This window comes from Myiozetetes cayanensis, unplaced genomic scaffold (genome assembly GCF_022539395.1).
Source record: "Myiozetetes cayanensis isolate MyiCay16 unplaced genomic scaffold, myiCay2020 scf4, whole genome shotgun sequence".
NCBI classification, from domain to species: domain Eukaryota; kingdom Metazoa; phylum Chordata; class Aves; order Passeriformes; family Tyrannidae; genus Myiozetetes; species Myiozetetes cayanensis.
The window spans coordinates 61,664,624-61,680,497 of NW_026087631.1; the positions used below are offsets into that span (position 1 = coordinate 61,664,624).

Below are 15,874 nucleotides of genomic sequence, written 5' to 3' on the forward strand. Positions count from 1 at the left end.
AAATCTTAATTTTCTCTTTAGAGTTCTGTTTAAAACAATAAGTGCTTTAAAATGGATTAAAATGTACTCTAAATCTCCAAAGACTGTAGTGTTTCTTTAGAGGTGTTTCCAGAAGATCTCTGGAGAGAGCAATACTGCATTTGCTTCTGCTAGGTTAATTCTTGATGATGAAAGAAGTAGTCAAATCTCACAGGAACCAACAATTGTCATGAAGGTAAGTAAGGGTGAGAAGAAGGTGATCATATATGGCAATTTGGGTCACACAGTAGCTTAGAGCCCTTCATACAGGGCTTTAGGCATAGTTAGTTACAAAACAGTAGGTAGCAAGAAGTGAGTATAATGAAGGTAATTTTTACAGAGTGAATCTGAGAATTGCTGAGGCTTCAGAGAGGACAGGCAACTCAGGTGCTGACAGTTGGGTGGTATAGATTAGCATGAGATCTTAACAAGCTTACCTCCATAACAGGGTAGTTCGATTTACAATATCTCTGTACACCACTGCAAAATGCATCCTTGCTCATTCTGTGCGCTCATACTTTTTGTGGATGCTGGAAAAATAGAAGGGTGCAGTATTTGTGAGAAAGCTAAGTCAGCATCTTAATGTGAGGAGAATCAGGGACTCAGTCTAATTATTCAGAAAGAATAGGTGGCTTAATTCTTAAGTAAGTGTATAAAGAGTAAAATTATTAAAAGCCTTTTCCTCTGGAAGCTAAAGTCATAGGATCGGATCATCAGAAGATAAGACCAGAAAATATAAAATTAAAAGTTAACGACATTCTTCCAGTTCTGCTCATGATTCTCCCACAAAGGTGAGTTATCAGGGATGATGTCTAAGTAAGGACTTTATGGTAGGCATAAAGAAGAGAGAGAAGCAAGGCACAAGCTGAAAATTGAATGACATATTCTTTGTGCCAGTTGACAGGGGGAAAGTCACAACACTGCACTTCAGCCAGAAGATTTGGAGTCAAAGGTTTCTGAAATCAGCGAAGACTGCCTGAGAACAGCGCGTGGTAAAATCACAGTTACTTCTGTTCTTTTTCTGGATGAAACAAATGATCTTGAGTTACTTGATTAAGTGGATGAAATGTATTAGCCTCAGATGTGCGAATGGTACTGGATGTTCTGATTTTTCCTTTTTGTGCTTGAATTCTGTGTCTGCAAATAACTTGGGTTTTGCTTGCGTAATAAGAAGTAGGATATGTGGAATGGTTGGATAGAGCCCTACTGTGAGTATCCCATTAGAAACTTAAGCTGTGGGCAAACTACTGCTTACATAAAACTCCTATTAGCCGAGAGTTATAGAATATTTCTGTATCATGTTATTACCAAAAACGTATGTAATCTTTGAACTGAGTTTTAAATGCAACATTAGTCCAGAAAATTAGTTTCCAGTGTTATAAATTAAACTGTGAGGCAGGTACATAACAACCTAGATGTTAGTAAATATCCACTAGGTCTTGTGTTCAATGAAAAGAGACACAGGAGTTGAAAGACTTCAGTGAAAGTACTTGCAAAAACACTTCAGAGTTTGTTAAGAAGCAGACTTAGGATCAAGTCCACTTAAAAAAGAAAAAAAGTTGCAAGTACATTTTATTTAATATAATAAAATTCCCTGTAACTTTCAACTAGATGTGTTAGTTCACTGTTTGCATTTTTTTTTCTTTCAGGTTAACATAGTGCTACATCTCTGTATGTAGGTACTGTCTTTTTGAGTATTTTCCTCAGGTTTGTGGATTGAAGACAAACAAGCAAAACCTGAAAGGCCATCTTGCATTTCTTTATAAACTAGCATCACCAGAAAAAAAAAAGGGGGATTTTTTACAATAATCAATTCTCAAAAAAACCTGTGCATGTTTGCTTGGCATTTTAATTTTATGTAACTGTGTATAAATTTCTGGTTTTTCTGAGAACTTTATTCCTTAAATAGAAGAAACAAACCTGGGTTTATAACTTAAAACTGTATATGTGAGAAATAACACATTTCAATTAAAAAAAAAACAACAACAAACATTTTCTTTTAAAATTGCAGAAGATTTTTGAAGGGGTTGAAATGATGAGTTGATAAACATCGGGGCTAAAGCCAGTCTTTGTAAGACAATACCAGATCTGGGAACCACAAAACCGAGAGTGTTTTAGACACAGTGATGGAAAGCCAGGCTGCTAATACAAAATATACTACTCACAGATCTGAGAACAGTGCCCCAAATTGCTAACACACAGCAACACACAGAGTCGGGTTTCAACATTGTTCTTCGTTTCATAAAAGTGCACAGATTTCAGTAGATGTTTTTCTCCAGCATTGATTTACACAGTTATAAATCACTTGCAGTTTGGTTTGTTGTTTTTTTCACAAGGTTTTACTCAAGATTTCCTTTTACAAATGATTTGGTGAGTTTCCAAGCCATCTACTAATGTTGGGTAATGGGGAACCTCCGTCACGTAATTGTGTGCAAGTGATATAATAGTGAGCATGTAATTATAAAATATCTTCATTTTCAGATGTTATAAGATGACTCAAGAATGTTGTGTATATAGAAGCTGTATTAAAGGGGAGGTTAGAAGAAAAAGATGCAGACAGCTATGCATTGGCCAGAGTAATTTAGAGAATGTGTGGAACTTTAGAACAGTTCTTTTAAGCTAAAGACAAATACAAAATAAAGGGAAAGTAGAATGAAGTGCTGAAGGCATTTAAGCTAGACTAACTAATACCTGTCTATGTAGAAGTGCAGTAAATGTCATTTAACTTCGGTAAACATCTTTTCTTTGCAGATAAGAAACTGTGGGATTGAAAAGTTGTATTTAGAAAAGGATTTGTTGGGCCGTACCTCAGTAGATAATAACATCAGCAATGAAAGGAAAGCTCTTGTATACGAGAGGGTTAGCTCTGAAATTCCTCAGGATGAATGTTGGATCTGAATCCTTAATACTTATTTGAATCTACAAGTATTTGAACAACAAAAATTGCTGTTTCAGACAGAAGCTCATTAGTTGGAAACGCAGGCAAATTACTTTGGCAAGTACAATTCTAGGAGTGTTGGCCTGATGAACCTGAATTATTTCTAGCACATTTAGAGAAGTGTTAATGATGTTATTCAAAGTTTTAGTGAGGATATCAAAGTAATTCGTGAAGTTCTACTGATTCATATTCAAAAAACATTAATTAAAATTGGAGGAGGTACAAAGAAAGGTTCTATTCTTACTATTTTAGTAGCTTTTCTTACGAGAAGATATCACAAAAGTCTGAGCAACGAATGAAGTCATAGAATGGTTTGTGTGGGAAGGGCCATTTAAAGATCACCACATTCCAACCTTTTTTACCATGGGCAGGATGCCAAAGCTCCATCCATCCGTCTGCTCTTTGAGAGGGTATATTGTATCTCTCCATAACATTGTATAGTGCAGAAAGAATGCCAGGAGGAGGCTGTAACACTAAGGACTGAGAGGAAAAGAAAATGCAAAACTCTGATCTGAGCCACAAACAAGTAGTTGTAAAATAGAGAATAAACTTTAGTGGGAAATTGGAAGATGATTATTTTCCATTAAAGCAATTAGAAAACCAGATCATCTCCCAGTAACAACAGTCAGAGAGAGCCTAGGAAGCAGCTACTTTTAAAATGTATCTAGATTAAGAGGCTTATGCAATATGGTTTTTCATACTAACAGGTGGCTTGGCTGAATCCAGTGGTTTAGTCCAGCCACTGCTCCCAGTTGTTGTCTCTGTAAGGGTGGATCTGTAGCGAAGCCTGTGGGTGACAGATTGTTGATATATTGCAGATCTGCCTTAAATCAAAAATGATTTTTTGGAGACTGAACCATGATACCAGTGTCAGCTCTTTGGAATTGTCAGCTATTATTTTGGTTGCCTGCAGCACATACTTTCACTGAAGGTCTAGGCAGTGGTCAGAACTGATTTTTGTGTGCAGGGGTATTCATTTTCTCACTTAGGAGCTTTTGGCATATCAGTGAGGAATATGAAAGGCTTAATTATGCCTCTGTGAAGTTGAAGTGCTGCCTGTGGTGGGAAGAAAATGCTTTATTTATTCTGGGGAGGCTGTGATGTCCTCAAGCACTGTGGTTACAATGGCTGGGCAACACCAAGTTGCCCTACAGTGGCAGGACAGGTCTGGCCAATGTTCCCCCTGCTTTCCTGACTGTCTTTCCCAACATGTGCAAGTGAAGGGGGTTTCTTTGCATAAAATGGCAGGGAAGAGAAAAGGCAAAGAAGTGTAATCCAACCTTTCAGATGCCTCTTCATAATCACTTTTGCCCATGCTAGTGGTAACTGTTAATGAGTTTATAGAGCCCTGTTTTGTTAAACCTCTTTCTTAGATTAGTACAGGTTACCACACTGATAAGTGGGGCAATTGCCTTGAACTTGCACTTTTCTTTCTATTCACTATTGCTTTTCTTCCATGTGTTAACCGCTGCTAAAGGTTTTGGGAGTTTTGCTTAGAGAATGTGCTCCTTTAACTGCAAAACTAAATAGAGAACTGTGAAGGAGAAATGTTATATGTGTTACTGTAACCCAACTCAGTACAGTGAGATAAGCTTTTCACATTGTTCTCTTAGTTTCTTACCCCATTTTTTTATCAGGCATCCAGTAACATTCCTAACTGTGTCCAATGCCGGACAAATCTGCAATGTGCACTCAAGTGGGAGTAGCAATTACAGAAACACTTCTGGTGTTTATACACTTCCCACAGAGCTCTTGGATTCCTTGTGTAATAATCTTTTTCAATAAAGAAAACTGAATAAGTGTTAATCATAAAACATAGCAGTATCCTATATTTTGGTGGGTCAGGCAGCTTGCCTTGCTTCTGCAAAATCCAGTTTGACATTTTTTTTGGCATTGGGAAATCCAGAAAGTGTTGGATTGGGTGAGTGTACTGTGTCTACCTGGGGTGGAGTGAACTTCCCACAGAGCAGCCCCTCACAGTGCTGTGTGCTGGGAGCCAGGAAGGTGCTGGTAACACACCAGTGCTTTGGGCACTGCTGGGCAGGCTCGCACAGCATCAGGGCTGTGTCTGCAACATCCCCCCTCAAGGGCCAGTACACTGGGGGTGGGCAAGATCTGGAGAGGGAACACAGCCAGGACAGCTAAGCCAAGCTAACCAAAGAGACATTCCATACCAGGGTGTCTGCTTGGCAGTGAAAGCTGAGGGAAAGGAGGAGAGGAAGGAGCGGCAATTTTTAAGGCATTTGTGTTCCAGAGTAACCTCTAAGCACAGTGAGGACCTGCTTACTAGGATGTAACTGGACATAACTGCTTATGGGAAGTAGAGAATTAATATTTTTGTTTTCCTTTGCTTCTGTGTGCAGCCTTTGCTTTTGCTTTACTAAAATACTGAAGCTACTGGCATATTTTAACTAGAAAGCCTGATGAGAATACATCCATCTGCATTCTATTCAAGGACCTGAACTGTTTTTTCTGTGCTCTCTGTGGTGTCCATGCATGAACTCTTAGGGAAGTGTAGCCTAGCACAGTTTGAGTTTAGAGTGATCAGTCATGATCAGACTATAAGTTATGTTTGATGCTGTGGCTAAGTTGAGCTGGCAAATGCTTCTATAAAAGGGGAGTTCCTGTTCACCCACTGCTCCCTTCACTTCTTCAATCCCACCTACCCGTCAGCACTATCACCTTTGCATTGTCTTTGGTGCTCACTGTACCTCTTATGAAGCTAATTTAACTTGCTGACCCGACAGAAGGTCTTTGTCAAGGTAGTTGGCCTGTGTGGATCTCAGCTGGCACATGGAGAAGTGGGAGCACATGTCCAGGAGCAAGGACTGTAAGGGAAGTGAAGCCTCCCCGCTTAATTGATCCACTCTTCCATATTGTCAAGATGCCCCAGCTGTAGTTTCAAACACAAAATATGTGTTTGAATAATATGTTTCTTGCCCAGCAAGAAACAAGTTGGAGACAAAGTTTCATCATTGTATCAGAGATGCGTGTTCATAATGTGTGTCAGTGCCCACATTTCCCAGTTAAACCTGGTGAAGGGAGTCAGGTTTAGCCATGACTCCAGATGGCCAGATAAGTCCATAGGGATGAGGTGGGTTGGAGATCAGGCCAGGAGCTCAAGTTCAAGGCTCAGCTCAGGGTCCAGATGAGTGGGGTATCGGGCCAGCATAGGCATGGCTGTAGCACAGCTCACATGGGGCTAGTATGAAGCCCTTGGCTTAAAAGCCACTGTGGAGCAAAATGGGATAGAGCACCTATGGATGGTTCCCAGCAGACCTTTCTGGAGGAGCTATTTTCAAGGCTGGACACTTGCACCATTATTGAAGCTGATCCTGAACTCAGGCACCCAAAACCCGTGACAGTGGTAGGGTAGAAAGAGAGTGCTCAGAGCTCTGGAATATTTCAGAGAACATGTGTTAGGTCAGAGCTGGAACTGCAGTGAAGTAATAAATGTTTTGATTGGGTGAGGGGCAGAGTGTGCAATACGTTTTATCCCCCAGTACCTACAGTATATGATTTTTCTGTTACCCATGGTGTAGATAAAGAGTCAAATAGTATAATAACTCTAATCACCATTTACTTTCTCCAGAAACAAACAAAAAAAAGAGGTGTATTTGGAAAAAGTTAGTCTCTTTCTTACAGTTGGATTGACCCATAGCATTTATGGTATCTTCTTTCACTCAGAGTAAACAGAAAACTCCCATAGATGAGCTGCACTATGCATTCACAGTATGAAGTCTTGTGGTCTGCCGTGTATCAGCTCTGAGAGGGAAAGGTAGACTATAGATAGGATCCAGGATCTTCCCTTTCATATATGCATTAATCAGCCATAAACAAACATTTGTATTTGTAGCAGTTCATATGGGACTGTGGTTCTATTTCATATTCATAAAGCCTTTGAAAAAATCACATGTATAAAACAAGAAAACATATAGCTTTAATAAATTCTGCTTCTGTCTTTCACTCAATTAACATACACAGGACAATGACATGGTTAATGAATGATGAATAATTCATTATGACATTTAAAGAAAAATGTGGTCTAAAGCCAGCTTACATTGAAAAGGTTCTGGCCTTACAAGAAGAATGTACTTGTCATCATAATACAGTTGAATTATTCTCTTAAGTAAATTAAAATAATATATTTGGTCTTTTGAAATGTCTTTGGGTGATCAGAGCTCTCCGTTTTACAGAATATTTTCTTATATTTATTCTACTTTAACATATTAAAACTGTATTTGGTCCGCATTAAAAAAGAGCAAAGTTTTGTAATCCCACTGTCATCACTTAGTAAATAATCATGTGACTGTCCATCAGCAGTCTTGACCTAAAGAATATCCCTTAAAGAATATCCCTGATATTAATCTTCCTTCATGCTGCCTGCCATCCTGAGTCAGTAAGATTGTTTCCAGAACAACGTTCTGTTCCAGTACCCTGCAAGTCAGGCAAAGGCTAGATAGTGATGGGAGAATAAAAACATTATACTTGAGTCATTCTTTGCAGTCTACGTGTATAAGTGATCAATCTTTTTTCACTAAGTTAGAAAACAGCTAAATTTTCTTTTACACAAGAATGAAATCAAAATATGTCAATAAGAAAGACATATTCCAGCGGTTTCATAATTTTTTAAGTTTATGTGTCTCTTTTTAAATTATATTTAAGTAGAAATAATATGTAAATGCATGTAGTTCAAAAGAATTCCCTTCTCTCTATACTTTCCGATAAAAACTGTGGTCTTGTTGCTTTTGTCACTCAGATCTGTTTTAAGATTTCACCTGCTAGAGGTAGAACAGTGATACTAGATTAGTAGTGACTGCTATCTGACTGTGTCAGACAGGTTAAATGATTTAAAACATAGATCCACTTTTCTGTTATGCTTCCAAAGATGCAAACATACTTATCTCTTCAAATTCTGTTGCTGTGCATGAGATCTGAATGTATGGGCCGAGGTAGCTTTTGATATTCTGAGTCTTATAAGACTCCTGCAAAACGTAAATTTGTAAGATATCCTGAGTGTGGTGAAGATGTCTGCCTCCATTTCCTTAGGAAAACCTCTAATTAGAGGTATTCTAACCTGTAAGTGTTTTTCTGCAGTCTTCTTTCTGTTCCTGTTTCCCTCTCATGTAAGTAATATTTAGAAGGTTTTTATTCATTTACTCTCATTGTCTGTCGTGGTTTTGCCCAGCAGCTCATCCCTGGGGCTGTGGATGTTTTGTCCAAGTGGGTTTCCGGACAAAAAGCCAATCAAAACTTTCAGTGACGCCTTTGCTAATTACATATTTAAGAAAAACAAAAAGGGAAGGTTTGGTTGCGCAGTTGAAATTAGGCAGCCGTGTAGGAGAGAGGCGGCAAGCCCCAGGTGGGGGCAAGGCCCCCTCCTCCCCCGGCTTGGGCCAGGGGGTAACTGTAGCACTGAAGCCCCCCTTTTCTTTTGTAAGAGAGTGAAGAAAAAAAAACTTTTAGAGAAAGACTGATTGCTTGGACGAGAAACCACAATGGAAGAATTCCAGGAAGAGATAACAGAGCCTCCAAGGTCAAAGCTGGCAGCTGAAGCTGCAGCAAAAGAAGTAAAGTGCGAAGTGGGGGGGGGGGCTTGCTTCTTCCCCCCTTTCACTCTCTCCCTTCATTAGGGTAAAGACTAAAAACTAATCCCTGCTACCTTGTAGAAGTTTGTTGGGGTGAGAAGACCCCCGTGCTGCTTGTGGAAGAGCCTACACTGGAGTAAGTTGATGCATGAAGAAGCCAAGACTTTATGAGAGACCTGATAAGGCTCACGCTGGAGTGAGACAGCTCAGGTGAGATGTTGGGATCTCAGTGAGAGATCCATGCTGCTGCTGAAATTGTGACCCTGAGAGAATCTACGCTGGAGCGAGATGGCCCAGGTGGGATGTTGGGATCTATATGTGGGATCCATGCTGCTGCTAAAGATTTGTAACCTTGAAAAAGAGACTTACGCCGGAGCAAGGACGGCCCGGGTAAGATGTGGGGATTCAAGTAAAGAATCCATGCTAGACCATGCTGGAGAGGTCTATCAAAGACTGTTCTCCCATGGGGAGGGACCTCCTTAGGGAACAGGGGTGGACTCTTAAGCCATTATCCCCTGTAACCCTGTGGAAGAAGATCCATGGTAGGCAAGTGTCCCCTTGCAAGTCCATAGAAGAGAAGACCCTTCAGGACCTGAGTAACCCCCAGCCTCCGGTCTTAGCCCAGGAGGGGGGTAGGCCCAGCCCTAGAGGCCGACACAGAGAAGGAGAAAGAGTTCCAGCTGCGACGAGGGCGCTGCAGAGTTACTGGAGAGAGAGCTGGAACTCCGAGAATGGAGACGGAAACTGCTTCTCCTCCTTGGACTAATATAAAAAGGGGGGGGGAGGAGTATTTTCTGTAAATACATAGCACCTTTTACTTAAGTAAGATTACTGTAGATATAGTTCTTTAATAGTTTTTATTGTGCTAGTAATAAATGCTCATACTTTTTTCCCCAATCCAGTCTCTTTTGTCTGCATAAACCTTCTCTCAACTGATTAGTAATTATGTGGGAAGTGTAAAAGCAAATTGACCCAGAGCAAAACCATGACATTTTTGGTGGAGAATGCGGGCAGTGACTGCCCGGAGAGGCGGTGGCCAGATCAAACCCCAACATTGTCTAACTCAACTGACTCCATTCTACAGTGATGAAATAAGTTTTTCTCCCTTTGAAGTAATAAGTTTTTTAATTTTACTTTTGTCAGGATCAAATCTTTCATTATCTTTATATACCCTTTCTAAACTGGTTGCAAATACCTACTGGTTGCTGCCTTCCCCTAAATTGACAATCAAATTTGGCATGAACTTACTGTGGTAGTCAACATCCTTTTTTGCCTCAGTGTTCACAAGCAAGTGCTCTAACCACACCACCCAAGTTGCAAAAGGCAAAAGTAGGGACAGGGAGAATGGAGAACCACCTGCTGTAGGAGGTCAGGTTCAAGAACATCTAAGAAACCTAAAGCTGCACAAGTCCATGGGCCCTATTGAGATGCGGAGGGAACTTGCAGATGAAGTGGCTGAGCCACGCTCCACCGTATTTGAGAAGTCATGGAAGTCCAGTGAAGTTGCCACTGACTGGAAAAAAGAGAAACATAACCCAGAGGGGGAAAAAGAGGAAGACCCTGGCAACTACAGGCCAACCAATTTCACCTTGGTGTCCAGCAAGATCATGGAGCAGATTCCCCTGGAAACTATGCTAAGGCACATGGAAAAGAAGGATGGGATTGCTGACAAGCCAGCGTGGCTTCACTAAGAGCAAATCACACTTGGTGTCCTGCGATGGTGTTACAGTGTTGGTGGACAAGGGAAGAGTGACTGGCATAATATCTACCTGGACCTATGCAAAGCATTTGACACTGACATGCACAACATCCTTGTCTCCGAACTGGAGAGGAATGGAATTGTTGGATGGACCATTCAGTGGATAAGAAATTGGCAGGATCAACACTCAGCATCCAAGTGGAGACCACTGGCAAATGGTGTCCCTCAGGGTTCAGTACTGGGACCAGCACTGTTTAACATATTTGTTGGTGACACGGACAGTGGGATCGACCCTCAGCAAGTTTGCTGGTGATACCAAGCTATGTGATGTGGTCAACACACTGGAGGGAAGGGATGCCATCCAGAGACCTGGACAGGCTTCAGAGGTGGGCCCATGTGAACATCATGAAGTTCAGCAAGGCCAAGTGCAAGGTCCTCCACCTGGATCAGAAGAATTCCAAGCTCAAATACAGGTTGGGCAGAGAATTAATTGAGGGCAGCCCTGAGAAGGACTTTGGGATGCTGGTGAATGAGAGGCTGGACATGATCCAGTAATGAGTTCTTGCAGCCCGGAAAGCCAAATGTGTCCTGGGCTGCATCACAGGAGTATGGCCAGCAGATTAAGGGAAGTAGTTCTTTCCTTCTATTCTGCCAGCTTGAGACCCCACTTGTAGTTCTGCGTCCAGCTCTCTGGGTCCCAAGCATGAGAAGGACATGGACCTTCCAGAGTGAGTCCAGAAAGGCCACCAAGATGTTTAGAGGGGTGGAACACCTCTCTTACGAAGAAAGGCTTTGAGTTTTGGGGTTTTTCATCTGAGAGGAGAGAAGGCTCCGAGGAGACCTTATAGCACCTTTCAGTACCTAAAGGGGCTACAAGAAAACTGAAGAAGGACTTTTCACAAGGGCTTGTAATAACAGGACAAGGGAGAATGGCTTCAAATGGAAAGAGGGTGACTTTAGATTAGATATTAGGAAGAAATTCTTTACTGTGAGAGTGGTGAGGCACTACAACAGGTTGCCCAGAGAACCTGTAATGCCCCATCACTCAACGTGTTCAAGGCCAGGTTGGACAGGGCTCTGAGCAACCTGGTCTAGTGGAAGGTGTCCCTTTCCATGACAGGGAGATGGAATGAGATGATCTGTTACCACCAACCCTTACCGTTTCTGCAGCTGCCATTTCTGCAGCTGTTCTTCTTTTCTGTATGTAAGTATGAGTTGTCCCACCTCTAAATTTTATTGGGTGACATATGGAGGACTGCTGAAGAATGATCTGAGAAGAATGTCCTGACTTTATGAATACTGCGTATACTTAAGTCTGTGAAGTGCAATTATTACAGATTAGGTTTTGTGAATTTATTGTGAGTGTACATTCATCAAGCTTTAAAGAAACTGTGAGAAGAATAAACCTGAAGACAATTGAGTATCTTAACGTCTTCCAACAAAACGTTTCATTATAATAATGCACTTCAAAAGTTCTGCCAGAGTGATGTAGTAGTATAGTCAGGACTTGGAATTAAATAAGAAAAAAGAACAGTAAAGAAAAAAAAAGCTTCTTTTGGATTAAAGGGAGGGTGTACTTGTCAGGTGGTATTCTCACTGGAACATTTTCAGGTCCTGAAGAGGAATCTGAGAGCAGTTGTGGCCTTCCCTTGCTCTCAGGTAATGACGGGGCTTAGGCAAAGAGAGTGTGTAAATGGACTTTTTAAGATGAGGCAATCCAAGAATTAATGCACTGCTGTTTAGAGTTGTCTAGTAACAGCTAACCAAAATAATGGCCAGAAAGTTGTTAAGAATTGTTAAGAAATACATAACTATAGCTTTTCTCTGGAGAAATGCTTGATAACATTGCATCATACTCTGGTAACTTATTAACTATTCTGGACAATTCACATTCAGTTTTGTTATATACTTCATGAAACACTGTGATTCACATACTTCAGGACCTCAGAGTCCCCCTGTAGGCTGTGAGCTGAAGTTATTCCCATGCAGAGATTTACAGTCAAGAAAGTAATATCCTGACTTGGATTCTTACTTGGATTCTTCTCTTATATTCTTCTTACTTAGCTTTGCTTTCATATGGAATGACCCCATATTTGATATGATGACAGCTTTTTACCAGTTACCTGGTTGCATTATCAGATCATTTAAGGCCTGCTGGTATTATCCATAAAATCAGCTTGATTCGTGGAAGGCAGCTAAATGTTTTGCAGCCCATGAAAGGATAGTAAAGAGCAATGCCCCTGGCTGTTTGTGTCTCCTAGCCCACATTTAAGCTGCTGCCAGGTCTGAGACTAACTTTGGTCACAAAGCCATCAGTCTATGAGAAAAAAATCATGCTTAAGTTTTGCAGCACCATGACTTTGAGACTCTATATCTACTCCCTTCACCCCTGGAAAACTCTTCTTTCACCTTCTGCATCCACAGATTTTCGTAGCTCTTGAGGAACTGCAGCCCAAGGGAATGACCCATCCTGGAGAACATGAGCAAAACAGGGGAAAAGCATGAGAACGACGTAATGGCAGAGATGAACTAGTGTGTATTGACCGTAATCCCCCACTCCAGTTTACCCTGTCTATTTTAGTGGTGGGAATTACAGGAGTCTGCAAATGATGGAGTGAAATTAAGGCTGGGGAAAAAGGGGTGTGAGGAAAAAGTGTTGTTTTAAATTTGCCTTTGTTTCTTCTCACCACCCAAATCTATTTAATTGACAACAAATTAAATTAATTTCCCCAGATTTGGTCTGTTTTGCCTGAGATCGTAACTGGGGGGTGATTTCCTAGTCTTTATCTCAACTTAGCAGAATTTTCATCATAATTTTGCCTCCTGTCTTGTTGAAGAGGGACATAAGAGTGGCTGGGTGGGTGTTTGGCAGCTGGCCAAGGTCGTCCACCATAGTTAAGAAAAAATGGCTTTTTCCTGGTTTTTATTTCAGTCTTTTTAGGGCAAGCAAGGTGGCTTGCTTGGACTTGACACTCAAGTTTAGATAGCCTTAATTTCTGTGTGAACTTAGAAAACTTTCTGCTCAAGGTGCAGTCTAATGGGGCCCACAGGAATTTGTCTGTATCTGAACAAAGTTTTGACTCCATTAGTTTGTGCCAGGGCCTTTCCTCTTTTTTGTCCTTTCTTTCTCTGCCCAGACTTCTCTTTCTTGCGTTTTTTTTCTGTCAAGAGCAAATGAGCAACTTCTATAATAGCTAGCATGTCACCAGGGACCCAAGAATGGCATCCACATTTCCCCTTTTCCAGTCTTTATGCTGTGTAGCCCAGTTCTACTGTCCTGCATCTTCTTCCTCTGCTTTTTCTAGCATATACAATGGGTACTGCCCTGTCTTCTATAGGACACTGCAGGCCTGCCCTGAATTCAGCTTACGATGTGCTCACCCAAAGCCAGGGCTCCCTTTTCCAGGCAGTATGATAATAGTGTTTAAGTGAGGAGATTATGCCTGCAGCCTGGAATGCCTTACAAGAGAGGATGGCATGATATGACAGGGTCCCTGGCCTCTGTCTGAAATGATTCTTTGGAGAAAGCACAGGGCAAGGCTGCCAGTCCTTGTTGTTCTAATCAGCCTCCTCCATTTGGCCAGAGCATCTCTGACAGCCTTGCGTGTGTCTGCTTGCTAGCACACGTGTTTTTCTGTAGTGACTCAAAGCACATTCAGGAAGCGTTTCAGTGGAGCTTTCGCTGTGAGAACATGACTAGGCTTGGTGCTGAGCACCGCTGAGGAGCTCAGAAGCCACTGATTCAGGATGGTGCCTCATCCTTTGTGGCATCCTTAGGGATGCCTTATTTCCAGAACTGTGACCTATCACGCACTGTCTTGCGATCTTTGTCCTCTGTATTAGTTGATAATGAAACAGACTCCCTCGAGCTCTGCTTCTTTTCATGGTTGGCTAAAGTTTGTCAGACAGATGCTTCCAGAGGGAAGGGGATTTCTTTGTATGTGAGGCAACACGCTGGGTGGAGGCCAGTAAGCTCAACAGCGCTGATATGCCGTGCCAGGAGGAGGAAGGGGTGTCCCAGCTGGATGGATTTAGCTGGTAATTGTACCTCATTGTTACTGAATTGCAAACCTAGATGAGTTGGTGACTGTGGAAGATTTAATTGGATCAGTGGTGTACCAGGGTAAAAGGATACTAAGAGCTATGTGAGGGAATATCTACAATGTATCTTGAAGACCTTTATATATTCATCTCTATCACATTATGGTGATGCATTCATGTACTTACAGACTTGAGGATCTCTAACAAGAGTTCTTCCTCCCCTCTGCTTTCCCAGCTGTCCTTGTATTCAGATTTGTTATATATTTCTTTACTTGTGTCCAGTCCATTTATGGCATATAGGCACTGATGTCCATGTAGTAGGTGGCATTTTCAAAAACTATATCCTACCTGCACAAATGTCTTAAATAAAATAAGGAAGGTACTATACTCCACCTGTCTTTGTTTTCAGCCCTGAAGTGATGTATTGCAGCAAGTTCCCCATTGTGCAGGAGGATCCTGTGGAAAGTACAGTAAGCATTGGGCACTCAAGAGGTTTCACTGGTGCTCTAGGGGAGTGCCTTGAACATGCAGAAACTTGCCTCTCTTCTGAGTTTGACTGCCAGAAACCCTCTGGTACTTCAGATGTAGAAAAAGACTGGGCATCCTCCATTGCTTACAGAATTTCTCCTCTTGTTGGCAGTACAAAATGTTCCCTTTTTACATAATTATGAAACTCTCTTGTGTTTATACATAAGCAAAGAATTATATCCTTTTTGACAATGAGCAGCAGGCCTATCCACTCTATAGATTGTTTTACTGCTTTTCTTTCTTCCTTTTTTTTCTTAAATCAAAACCTTATCCAGTCCCTCAGTAAGCTTCCATTTTAGCCTGACAGACTTAGGTCATTAATCTTTCTCCTGTGGTCTGGAAAATATCCCCAGACTCATTCCCAGATGTTTTGTTCAGTTTCTTATCCAAGATGTGCACCCTGTTGGTGAATCTAGAATTTTAACCCGATCATGGTTACTTTTTATTCACAGTGACATTACAAACTGAGTGTTTTCCGGATCACTTGCAAACTCAACACATAAATAGCTTTGCTAAATCATGAAATTTGCCAGTTTGAATTGTCTCAATTTGTCTGCTAAATTTGTCCATCACCACCACTGCCACCACACAAACACATACTGGTTTCATTTTTGTATTAGTTTGTGTCTCTGCAGGGAGTACAAGAGGTAATTAGCTTGTCTTGGAGGACCAAGACTACTTTAATGAAGACACATGTATTTGCTGAGGAGGTCCATTGGAGTGAGATCTAGCCCCCATTTCGAAATCCTCTCAAGCTTTCATTCAGAGAGTAGCTGTTTTCCTGTGGGCAACATGGAGTCTGCACAATTTCTGCATGCCATGATGTGGGCCACAAATAATCACTTCTTAGACATCTGAAGTAAAAAGGTTGCTTGTCCATGATCTAGAAGCATGTTCTTCTGGAAACTGGACCCTGAGAAATGCTGGTATCATAGGCTCTTTTATTTTTAAATACTTCACTCGTGTTACTTTGATTCACTTCCCTATTCCTTCAGAACAATGGAAAATACTTTAGAATGCTTTAAAATATTCTTGTCTCCTCCATCACAGCACCACTTTTAG

The 15,874-nt window shown here is 41.2% G+C and overlaps 1 protein-coding gene across 6 annotated transcripts in view; it reads left to right on the top strand.

Moving 5' to 3' along the window:
- Nucleotides 1-15,874, top strand: part of PRLR (prolactin receptor) — a 155,870-nt gene that overhangs the window by 92,906 nt on the left and 47,090 nt on the right. For 5 of the 6 annotated variants that reach the window (XM_050329266.1, XM_050329267.1, XM_050329265.1 and 2 more), the window contains one exon: nt 916-1,010. The exons of the other annotated variant lie outside the window; for it this stretch is intronic. The gene's annotated coding sequence lies outside the window, so the exon portion shown is untranslated. The remainder of the gene's footprint in view (nt 1-915; nt 1,011-15,874) is intronic. 6 annotated transcript variants of the gene reach the window in all.